Source organism: Salmo trutta, chromosome 8 (genome assembly GCF_901001165.1).
Source record: "Salmo trutta chromosome 8, fSalTru1.1, whole genome shotgun sequence".
Taxonomy (NCBI): domain Eukaryota; kingdom Metazoa; phylum Chordata; class Actinopteri; order Salmoniformes; family Salmonidae; genus Salmo; species Salmo trutta.
In genome coordinates, this window is record NC_042964.1 from 51,158,422 (window position 1) to 51,170,635 (window position 12,214).

Sequence of the window (12,214 nt, forward strand, 5' to 3'; positions counted from 1 at the left end):
CTATTGCGTTTTGGAGAAAATACTTGTGAAGGAGCAGAGCTTCTGGGCCAAAGTGGGACTGGATGATCCCTAATCTCTCTGTCTCCCTCTTTCTCTCTGACTCTATGGATCATATAGACTGCATGAGCAAGGGCCTATAGTATAGTCCCTGAGTGAGCTAGCAGACTGTAAACCCAGCCTACAGTATAGTCCCTGAGTGAGCTAGCAGACTGTAAACCCAGCCTACAGTATAGTCCCTGAGTGAGCTAGCAGACTGTAAACCCAGCCTACAGTATAGTCCCTGAGTGAGCTAGCAGACTGTAAACCCAGCCTACAGTATAGTCCCTGAGTTAGTTAGCAGACTGTAAACCCAGCCTACAGTATAGTCCCTGAGTTAGTTAGCAGACTGTAAACCCAGCCTACAGTATAGTCCCTGAGTTAGTTAGCAGACTGTAAACCCAGCCTACAGTATAGTCCCTGAGTGAGCTAGCAGACTGTAAACCCAGCCTACAGTATAGTCCCTGAGTGAGCTAGCAGACTGTAAACCCAGCCTACAGTATAGTCCCTGAGTGAGCTAGCAGACTGTAAACCCAGCCTACAGTATAGTCCCTGAGTGAGCTAGCAGACTGTAAACCCAGCCTACAGAGGATATACGGTACACCACCACTGACCAACCATAGCAACTATACCTGTCAGTCTCATGATATACAACCTGGTATTGATGACTTGTACAGATAATCAGATGTTTAATGTGCTCCAGAGTAGACCAGAGTTAGGAGAGTAGTGTTGTATGTAAATATATTTTTATGGCACAGGCTTTATGCAAAAGACGCTTTACATACCAAGATGAAATTATTTTTTAAAAGGATGGATGGGCACAACTAAGTTTGTTAATTTGTGTTTTTAAAAAGTTTCTAGAAGCGAAGAAGCAGGGTGTTCCATGATGTCATATCCTGTGTTTAAATCGATTGGTTGCTTACTGTGTAATCTGCATTGCCATTGGCTAGTTATGACTGGTTAATCATGTTGTTGTTCTAAAAATGGCCGAACTTTGTTTTTGTCATGATTTTGTATTTGTCGTTGATATATTTTGAATGTGGGTTCTCAGTGTAGTGCATTATGAAGGGGAATAGGGTGCAGCAGCCTTGAACCACTTCACATGAATGACTGTGTCACTATTCAGGGTCAGCTCTCCCCTATACAGTAGTCAAACAAACCAAACAGACTAAAAGATGAAGCACATTGATATCAACGTCTCACTGAAACTAACTGGTGGACCAAGTTAGAGCTGTCACCTGTTAGGCTTTGGCTTGACTAAGTGCCAATACACAGTAGAGCTGAAGTTGAACATCTTCTCATTTTTATACAATAAATAAATCATTTGCCTTAGTTTTTCCATCGTGAGTCCAGAAATAGTACATATGTGTATAGATGAATCAGGGTTCTGTTAATCTGAAATGTAACCACTTTAGCTCAATGCTAATAGTATATAATGTTTGCTGGTATGTGTTATGCCATCATTGTTTTTCTGTATAATTTTTTTAAACAGTTAATTTCAAAATGGCTCTTATTGTCATTGTAGACCATTGCCTGTGTGTGAAACATGAGACTAGATATTGAAAAGAGAAATGCTAAAATGATCATTACATATGTATATAATTGAATGGTACTTTTGTAAATCATTGAGCTGTGAACCACCATGACTTGTGGAGCTGGTCTACAGTACAGGTACTGCCTTTTCTGTCAATTCTTCTGAAACTGTTTCAATGGATTTCAAACATCATCCTTAAATCATTTGCCAAATAGTTTTCACGTCGTCATCAGCTCGTTTGTTTTATCTGCTATGCAACTGCTTCATCATTTTGAATCACTCCTCAAATATATTTTAATACTAAACCAATGTGTTGATGTGTTGTCATCCTGAAGCTGTAAGGGGGGTAGATGAATAGAATTTATATATGGTACATGATGTGTTGTCATCCTGTAGCTATAGTGGGTAGATGAATAGAATTTCTCTATGGTACATGATGTGTTGTCATCCTGTAGCTATAGGGGGTAGATGAATAGAATTTCTCTATGGTACATGATGTGTTGTCATCCTGAAGCTATAGGGGGGTAGATGAATAGAATGTCTCTATGGTACATGATGTGTTGTCATCCTGTAGCTATAGGGGGTAGATGAATAGAATTTCTATATGGTACATGATGTGTTGTCATCCTGAAGCTATAGGGGGGTAGATGAATAGAATGTCTCTATGGTACATGATGTGCTATCCTAAAGCTATAGGGGGGTAGATGAATAGAATTTCTCTATGGTACATGATGTGTTGTCATCCTGAAGCTATAAGGGGGGTAGATTAATATAATTTCTATATGGTACATGTGTTGTCATCCTGAAGCTATAGGGGGTAGATGATTAGAATTTCTATATGGTACATGATGTGTTGTCATCCTGAAGCTATAGGGGGGTAGATGAATAGAATTTCTATATGGTACATGATGTGATGCTGCATATATGCTCACATATTGATCTGGTGATGTATTTAAGGATGCATCCCAAATGGCACCCTATTCCTTATATAGTCCACTACATTTGACCAGGGCCAGCGGGGCCCCCCAAAAAGTGCACTATAAAGGCAATAGTGGTATTTGGGGCCCTGCCTAAGTGTCTGAGTTCATCTGAGCATTGTTAGGTTGCTCCTTACTGCGTTCACCACTCATAGTGTCAAATGGGGACACTTGTGCAACTCTCTGATAAATATGAATGTGTCTTTTGAATTGAAATTCGAGTCTTTCCTCAACTACAGGATTAGTCTCATTTCATCTGAGGATGCTGGGTTCTCCTTGCTTGCCAGCTATATGGTTGAATGAGGACTAATCCTAATATGGGATATGACTTTGCACCTAACTCAGACACTTGGATGAATGAGGACCAATCCTAATATGGGATATGACTTAGCACCTAACTCAGACACTTGCACAACTCTGTCATGAATATTAACAGGAATTGAGAGGGAATTGTGAGACTTTCCTCAAGTTGTAATTAGTCTCAGAACCCCTCGGTTACCATAGCAGGTGGCTATGACTGAGAATACGTCTCAAACGGCACCCTATTCCCTATAGGGCCCTGGTAAAAAAAAAAAGTAGTGCCCTATATAGGGAATAGTGTGCCGTAGGGGGTAGATGGCATCAGCAGACTGTCTGGTGTTGCTATGGCTGCCAGTCACATACCCAGTCTCTGCCCACTCTAGAGGACCCACACCAGCCAGACAGACGGACACAGCAGGGGAACTCCTTTGATCTCTAATTACAACCAGACTGCACAAGTCATCACGGACCGACTCATTTATGCATTCTCTTTTTCATTTTCTTTGTCACTTTCTCTCTTGTTCTCCATGGTTCTTTCTCACTCTTCTCTTATGTATGTCCCTCTCATTCTCTCTTCTCGTTCTCTCTCCTCTCGTTTTCTCTCGCTCTTCTGCTGACAGTCTATTGCAAAGCTTTTTATTGCCTTTGTTTATCCAGGAAGTGCCTTAACGAATAGAGAATTGGTGGTAATAATAAAAAGGTAGTGATGATGGGAGGAGAAAAGGGGAGATATGCTTATTTGATTTGTTATCAGAGAATTAGGGTGTCCCTCAAATGGTACCCTGTTCCCTACATTTGTCAAAATGGTCAAATGTAGGGAAAAAGGTGTCATTTGGGACACACGCTAATAGTAAAACCATGACCCGGTCAACACTGTAATGGGTAAAACCATGACCCTGTCAACACTGTAATGGGTAAAACCATGACCCTGTCAACACTGTAATGGGTAAAACCATGACACAGTCAACACTGTAATGGGTAAAACCATGACCCGGTCAACACTGTAATGGGTAAAACCATTACCCTGTCAACACTGTAATGGGTAAAACCATTACCCTGTCAACACTGTAATGGGTAAAACCATGACCCGGTCAACACTGTAATGGGTAAAACCATGACCCGGTCAGCACTGTAATGGGTAAAACCATGACCCGGTCAGCACTGTAATGGGTAAAACCATGACCCGGTCAGCACTGTAATGGGTAAAACCATGACCCGGTCAGCACTGTAATGGGTAAAACCATGACCCGGTCAGCACTGTAATGGGTAAAACCATGACCCTGTCAACACTGTAATGGGTAAAATCATGACCCTGTCAACACTGTAATGGGTAAAACCATGACCCTGTCAACACTGTAATGGGTAAAACCATGACCCTGTCAGCACTGTAATGGGTAAAACCATGACCCTGTCAGCACTGTAATGGGTAAAACCATGACCCGGTCAGCACTGTAATGGGTAAAACCATGACCCGGTCAGCACTGTAATGGGTAAAACCATGACCCTGTCAACACTGTAATGGGTAAAATCATGACCCTGTCAACACTGTAATGGGTAAAACCATGACCCTGTCAACACTGTAATGGGTAAAACCATGACCCTGTCAACACTGTAATGGGTAAAACCATGACCCGGTCAGCACTGTAATGGGTAAAACCATGACCCGGTCAGCACTGTAATGGGTAAAACCATGACCCTGTCAACACTGTAATGGGTAAAACCATGACCCTGTCAACACTGTAATGGGTAAAACCATGACCCTGTCAACACTGTAATGGGTAAAACCATGACCCTGTCAACACTGTAATGGGTAAAACCATGACCCTGTCAGCACTGTAATGGGTAAAACCATGACACGGTCAACACTAATGGGTAAAACCATGACCCGGTCAGCACTGTAATGGGTAAAACCATGACCCTGTCAACACTGTAATGGGTAAAACCATGACCCTGTCAACACTGTAATGGGTAAAACCATGACCCTGTCAACACTGTAATGGGTAAAACCATGACCCTGTCAACACTGTAATGGGTAAAACCATGACCCTGTCAGCACTGTAATGGGTAAAACCATGACCCGGTCAGCACTGTAATGGGTAAAACCATGACACGGTCAACACTGTAATGGGTAAAACCATGACCCGGTCAACACTGTAATGGGTAAAACCATGACCCTGTCAACACTGTAATGGGTAAAACCATGACCCTGTCAACACTGTAATGGGTAAAACCATGACCCTGTGAACACTGTCATGGGTAAAACCATGACCCTGTCAACACTGTAATGGGTAAAACCATGACCCTGTCAACACTGTAATGGGTAAAACCATGACCCTGTCAACACTGTAATGGGTAAAACCATGACCCGATCTGCACTGTAATAGGTAAAACCATGACCCTTTCAACCCTGTAATGGGTAAAACCATGACACAGTCAACACTGTAATGGGTAAAACCATGACACGGTCAACACTGTAATGGGTAAAACCATGACACGGTCAACACTGTAATTGGTAAGTGATGTGTGTGTTGACTGACTGAACACAGCGGACCAGTGTTTTCCTCCCTACACCCTAACAGTGTGTTTTGGACTACAGATGAAAGCTTTGTTGGGCTGCAGATGGGTTGTAGCAACAACTGTTTAATTAATTCCAATTAGGACAAACCCAATACTCTGCATTTCTTAATGGTTCAGAAAGGAGAGGTTGGTGGAGTGCTTTATGAAGCCACCCACACTCAACATGAGTGTTTTGTAGTCAGAGAATGTTGATCGACTCATTTTATTCAAGAGATCAGCTAGTCTGTGTGTGTGTGTCTGTGTGTGTGTGCGTCCTTCCGTGTGTAGTTCCGAGCAATGTTTGTCACCATGCTGCTGAGCAGGTCTGTGTGAACTCTTCTGACTGAGACAGATCTGATTCCTCATCTGTCTGTTAAGCCTGTTGGTGTCCTGACTGGCCTGTACTGGGTTGGCATGAAGAGTGGCGACATGTCCGACTGCCCACGTTAGTGAATCTGCTGGCTGTGTGGAAACTAGACTTCTAACCAAATGCCCCAGCCCTGCCCAGCCCTGCCCAGCCCAGCCCTGCCCAGCCCAGCCCTGCCCTGCCTTGCCTTGCCTTGTCTGCCTTGCAGAGGAGAAGTGGGCAACACATTTAGAGAATGCCAGCCTGATACCCCAGCCCCTTCCAGGTCTGGTCTGGGGCTCCTCTCCTCTGCAATCTCAGCCATGACTGACTGAAATCTGGCCAACACTGGTCCAACAGCCAGGCCAGACGTTCCGTTCCTCTTAATCTGTTAAACCCCCAACACCACATACAGAACCCTTTGCTATACAATCCAGTCTGTTGAGAGGACGTTGTCCTGAATGTATTCCAGTCTGTTCTGTATATTTGAGTGTAAACACTGATATTCTGTTGAGAGAACCTCCTAACAGTTTGGGCAAGCGCTCTGTAAAGACATCCTCGTTAGCCCAGAGCTAACGGCTCTGCTAAAATGAAATAAAAAAGGATGAAAGCGTTTGGGTTCTTGTCTCGTTAACAAGCCCCTCGTAGCAGAGGGTGTATCGAAGCCCACACACACACTGCATCAATGTTACTGTACAGTATATTAGAGTACACTATAGTAGGTTTCCCAAACTCTGTCCTGCCAGAGAGGTGTGGACACTGATCTGATGGGAGATAGCTAGAGAAAGGGTGGACACTGATCTAATGGGAGATAGCCAGAGAGAGGGGTGGACACTGATCTGATGGGAGATAGCCAGAGGGAGGGGTGGACACTGATCTAATGGGAGATGGCCAGAGGGAGGGGTGGACACTGATCTAATGGGAGATGGCCAGAGGGAGGGGTGGACACTGATCTAATGGGAGATGGCCAGAGGGAGGGGTGGACACTGATCTAATGGGAGATGGCCAGAGGGAGGGATGGACACTGATCTGATGGGAGATGGCTAGAGGGAGGGGTGGACACTGATCTGATGGGAGATGGCCAGAGGGAGGGGTGGACACTGATCTGATGGGAGATGGCTAGAGAGGGGGTGGACACTGATCTGATGGGAGATGGCCAGAGAGATGGGTGGACACTGATCTGATGGGAGATGGCCAGAGAGAGGGGTGGACACTGATCTGATGGGAGATGGCCAGAGAGAGGGGTGGACACTGATCTGATGGGAGATGGCCAGAGAGAGGGGTGGACACTGATCTGATGGGAGATGGCCAGAAAGAGGGGTGGACACTGATCTGATGGGAGATGGCCAGAGAGAGGGGTGGACACTGATCTGATGGGAGATGGCCAGAGAGAGGGGTGGACACTGATCTGATGGGAGATGGCCAGAGAGAGGGGTGGACACTGATCTGATGGGAGATGGCCAGAGAGAGGGGTGGACACTGATCTGATGGGAGATGGCCAGAGAGAGGGGTGGACACTGATCTGATGGGAGATGGCCAGAGGGAGGGGTGGACACTGATCTGATGGGAGATGGCCAGAGGGAGGGGTGGACACTGATCTGATGGGAGATGGCCAGAGAGAGGGGTGGACACTGATCTGATGGGAGATAGCTAGAGAAGGGGTGGACACTGATCTGATGGGAGATGGCCAGAGAGAGGGGTGGACACTGATCTGATGGGAGATAGCTAGAGAAGGGGTGGACACTGATCTGATGGGAGATAGCCAGAGAGAGGGGTGGACACTGATCTGAATGGAGATAGCCAGAGAGAGGGGTGGACACTGATCTGATGGGAGATAGCCAGAGAGAGGGGTGGACACTGATCTGATGGGAGATAGCCAGAGAGAGGGGTGGACACTGATCTGATGGGAGATGGCCAGAGAGAGGGGTGGACACTGATTTGATGGAGATGGAGAATAATCACTGTCATTCTCCTGCTAACTGATTTATTTCACTGCCATACCACACTAGTATACCACTTAGAATGAAGTAATGTATTGGTCATTCATTCTAGGTGCTATCCCAGTGTGGATATTGGAACATAGTACTTGTCTCCTAAATGGGAGCCGTATGGAAGTCCTATGTGACCCTGAGGAATCGCTGTTGGGAGGTTATATTTGGATTTCCCTCGTCAGCCCACTGATTATAACACCTGAAAAGAGGGAGGGCAGCATCTCTGAAGTAGTTAAGTAATCAGAACAACCCACATGAGAAATGATTTAGTGTCTGCAGATGTGGCTTGGCATCATCATAACAGCAGCACTGTGTGTGTGGACACCTAGAATCACGTGGACAGGACAAGTCATAAGACTGATAAGTAGCTAATCAAATGGCTACCCACTGCTGCTTATTATCTATCGTGTTACCTATTCACTTTACCCCTACCTATATGTCCATACTGTAGCTACCTTAATTACCTCGTACCCCTGCACATCACCTTGCTACTGGTACTCCCTATATATATATATATATATATAGCCATGTTATTACCTGTTACTCCCTATATATATAGCCATGTTATTACCTGGTACTCCCTATATATATAGCCATGTTATTACCTGGTACTCCCTGTATATAGCCATGTTATTACCTGGTACTCCCTATATATATAGCCATGTTATTACCTGGTACTCCCTATATATATATAGCCATGTTATTACCTGGTACTCCCTATATATATAGCCATGTTATTACCTGGTACTCCCTATATATATAGCCATGTTATTACCTGGTACTCCCTATATATAACCATGTTATTACCTGGTACTCCCTATAGATAACCATGGTATTACCTGGTACTCCCTGTATATAACCATGGTATTACCTGGTACTCCCTGTATATAACCATGTTATTACCTGGTACTCCCTGTATATAACCATGTTATTACCTGGTACTCCCTATATATAACCATGTTATTACCTGGTACTCCCTATATATATAGCCATGTTATTACCTGGTACTCCCTATATATATAGCCATGTTATTACCTAGTACTCCTTATAGCCATGTTATTACCTTGTACTCCCTGTATATAGCCATGTTATTACCTGGTACTCCCTGTATATAGCCATGTTATTACCTGGTACTCCCTGTATATAGCCATGTTATTACCTGGTACTCCCTGTATGTAACCATGTTATTACCTGGTACTCCCTGTATATAACCATGTTATTACCTGGTACTCCCTGTATATAACCATGTTATTACCTGGTACTCCCTGTATATAACCATGTTATTACCTGGTACTCCCTATATATAACCATGTTATTACCTGGTACTCCCTATATATATAGCCATGTTATTACCTAGTACTCCTTATAACCATGTTATTACCTGGTATTCCCTGTATATAGCCATGTTATTACCTGGTACTCCCTGTATATAGCCATGTTATTACCTGGTACTCCCTGTATATAGCCATGTTGTTACCTGGTACTCCCTGTATATAGCCCTGTTATTACCTGGTACTCCCTGTATATAAACCTGTTATTACCTGGTACTCCCTGTATATATTTTTTTTACATTTTAAATTGAACCTTTATTTAACCAGGCAAGTCAGTTAAGAACAAATTGTTATTTACAATGACGGCCTACCGGGGAACAGTGGGTTAACTGCCTTGTTCAGGGACATAACGACAGATTTTTACCTTGTCAGCTCGGGTATTCCAGCTCTAACCACTAGGCTACCTGCCGCCCCCCATATAGCCATGTTATTACCTGGTACTGGCTGTATATAGGCATGCTATTACATGGTATTGCCTGTATATAACCATGCTATTACCTGGTACTCTCTGTATATAACCATGCTATTACCTGGTACTCCCTGCATATAACCCTGTTATTACCTGGGACTTCCTGCATATAGCCATGCTATTACCTGGTACTCCCTGTATATAACCATGCTATTACCTGGTATTCCCTGTATATAGGCATGGTATTACCTGGTACTCCCTGTATATAGGCATGCTGTAACCTGGTACTCCCTGTATATAGGCATGCTATAACCTGGTACTCCCTGCATATAACCATGCTATTACCTGGTATTCCCTGTAAATAGGCATGGTATTACCTGGTACTCCCTGTATATAGGCATGCTATTACCTGGTACTCCCTGCATATAACCATGTTATTACCTGGTACTCCCTATATATATATAGCCATGTTATTACCTGGTACTCCCTGCATATAACCATGTTATTACCTGGTATTCCCTATATATATATATATATATATAGCCATGTTATTACCTCGTACTCCCTATATATATATATAGCCATGTTATTACCTGGTACTCCCTGCATATAACCATGTTATTACCTGGTACTCCCTGCATATAGCCATGTTATTACCTGGTACTCCCTGCATATAACTATGTTATTACCTGGTACTCCCTGCATATAGCCATGTTATTACCTGGTTCTCCCTGCATATAACCATGTTATTACCTGGTACTCCCTGCATATAACCATGTTATTACCTGGTACTCCCTATATATATATATATATATATATATATATATAGCCATGCTATTACCTGGTACTCCCTGCATATAACCCTGTTATTACCTGGTATTCCCTGTATATAGGCATGCTATTACCTGGTACTCCCTATATATAACCCTGTTATTACCTGGTACTCCCTGTATATAGCCATGTTATTACCTGGTACACCCTGCATATAGCCATGTTATTACCTGGTACTCCCTCTATATATATAGCCATGTTATTACCTGGTACTCCCTCTATATATATAGCCATGTTATTACCTGGTACTCCCTGCATATAACCATGTTATTACCTGGTACTCCCTGCATATAACCATGTTATTACCTGGTACTCCCTATATATATATATATATATATATAGCCATGTTATTACCTGGTACTCCCTATATATATATATAGCCATGTTATTACCTGGTACTCCCTGCATATAACCATGTTATTACCTGGTACTCCCTGCATATAGCCATGTTATTACCTGGTACTCCCTGCATATAACTATGTTATTACCTGGTACTCCCTGCATATAGCCATGTTATTACCTGGTTCTCCCTGTATATAGCCATGTTATTACCTGGTACTCCCTGCATATAGCCATGTTATTACCTAGTACTCCCTGTATATATATAGCCATGTTATTACCTGGTACTCCCTGCATATAGCCATGTTATTACCTGGTACTCTCTATATATATAGCCATGTTATTACCTAGTACTCCCTGTATATATAGCCATGTTATTACCTGGTACTCCCTGCATATAGCCATGTTATTACCTGGTACACCCTGCATATAGCCATGTTATTACCTGGTACACCCTGCATATAGCCATGTTATTACCTGGTACTCCCTCTATATATATAGCCATGTTATTACCTGGTACTCCCTGCATATAACCATGTTATTACCTGGTACTCCCTGCATATAGCCATGTTATTACCTGGTACTCTCTATATATATAGCCATGTTATTACCTGGTACTCCCTGTATATAACCCTGTTATTACCTGGTACTCCCTGTATATAGGCATGCTATTACCTTGTACTCCCTGCATATAGCCATGTTATTACCTGGTACTCCCTGTATATAGCCATGTTATTACCTGGTACTCCCTGCATATAGCCATGTTATTACCTGGTACTCCCTGCATATAGCCATGTTATTACCTGGTACTCCCTGCATATAGCCATGTTATTACCTGGTACTTCCTATATATATAGCCATGTTATTACCTGGTACTCCCTATATATATATAGCCATGTTATTACCTCGTACTCCCTATATATATAGCCATGTTATTACCTGGTACTCCCTATATATATAGCCGTGTTATTACCTGGTACTCCCTATATATATAGCCATGTTATTACCTGGTACTCCCTATATATATAGCCATGTTATTGCCTGGTACTCCCTGCATATAGCCATGTTATTACCTGGTACTCCCTATATATATAGCCATGTTATTACCTGGTACTCCCTATATATATATAGCCATGTTATTACCTGGTACTCCCTATATATATAGCCATGTTATTACCTGGTACTCCCTATATATATAGCCATGTTATTACCTGGTACTCCCTCTATATATATAGCCATGTTATTACCTGGTACTCCCTGCATATAGCCATGTTATTACCTGGTACTCCCTATATATATATAGCCATGTTATTACCTGGTACTCCCTATATAAATATAGCCATGTTATTACCTGGTACTCCCTATATATATATATATATATATAGCCATGTTATTACCTGGTACTCCCTATATATATATATATAGCCATGTTATTACCTGGTACTCCCTATATATATAGCCATGTTATTACCTGGTACTCTCTATATATATATAGCCATGTTATTACCTGGTACTCTCTATATATATAGCCATGTTATTACCTGGTACTCCCTATATATATAGC

At 42.8% G+C, this 12,214-nt stretch overlaps 1 pseudogene; it reads left to right on the forward strand.

Annotated features, from left to right (window-relative positions):
- The window catches only part of LOC115199183 (plexin-B2-like), a 213,584-nt pseudogene extending 211,705 nt beyond the window's left edge, over positions 1–1,879 (forward strand).
- Positions 1,880–12,214: the final 10,335 nt, after the last annotated feature.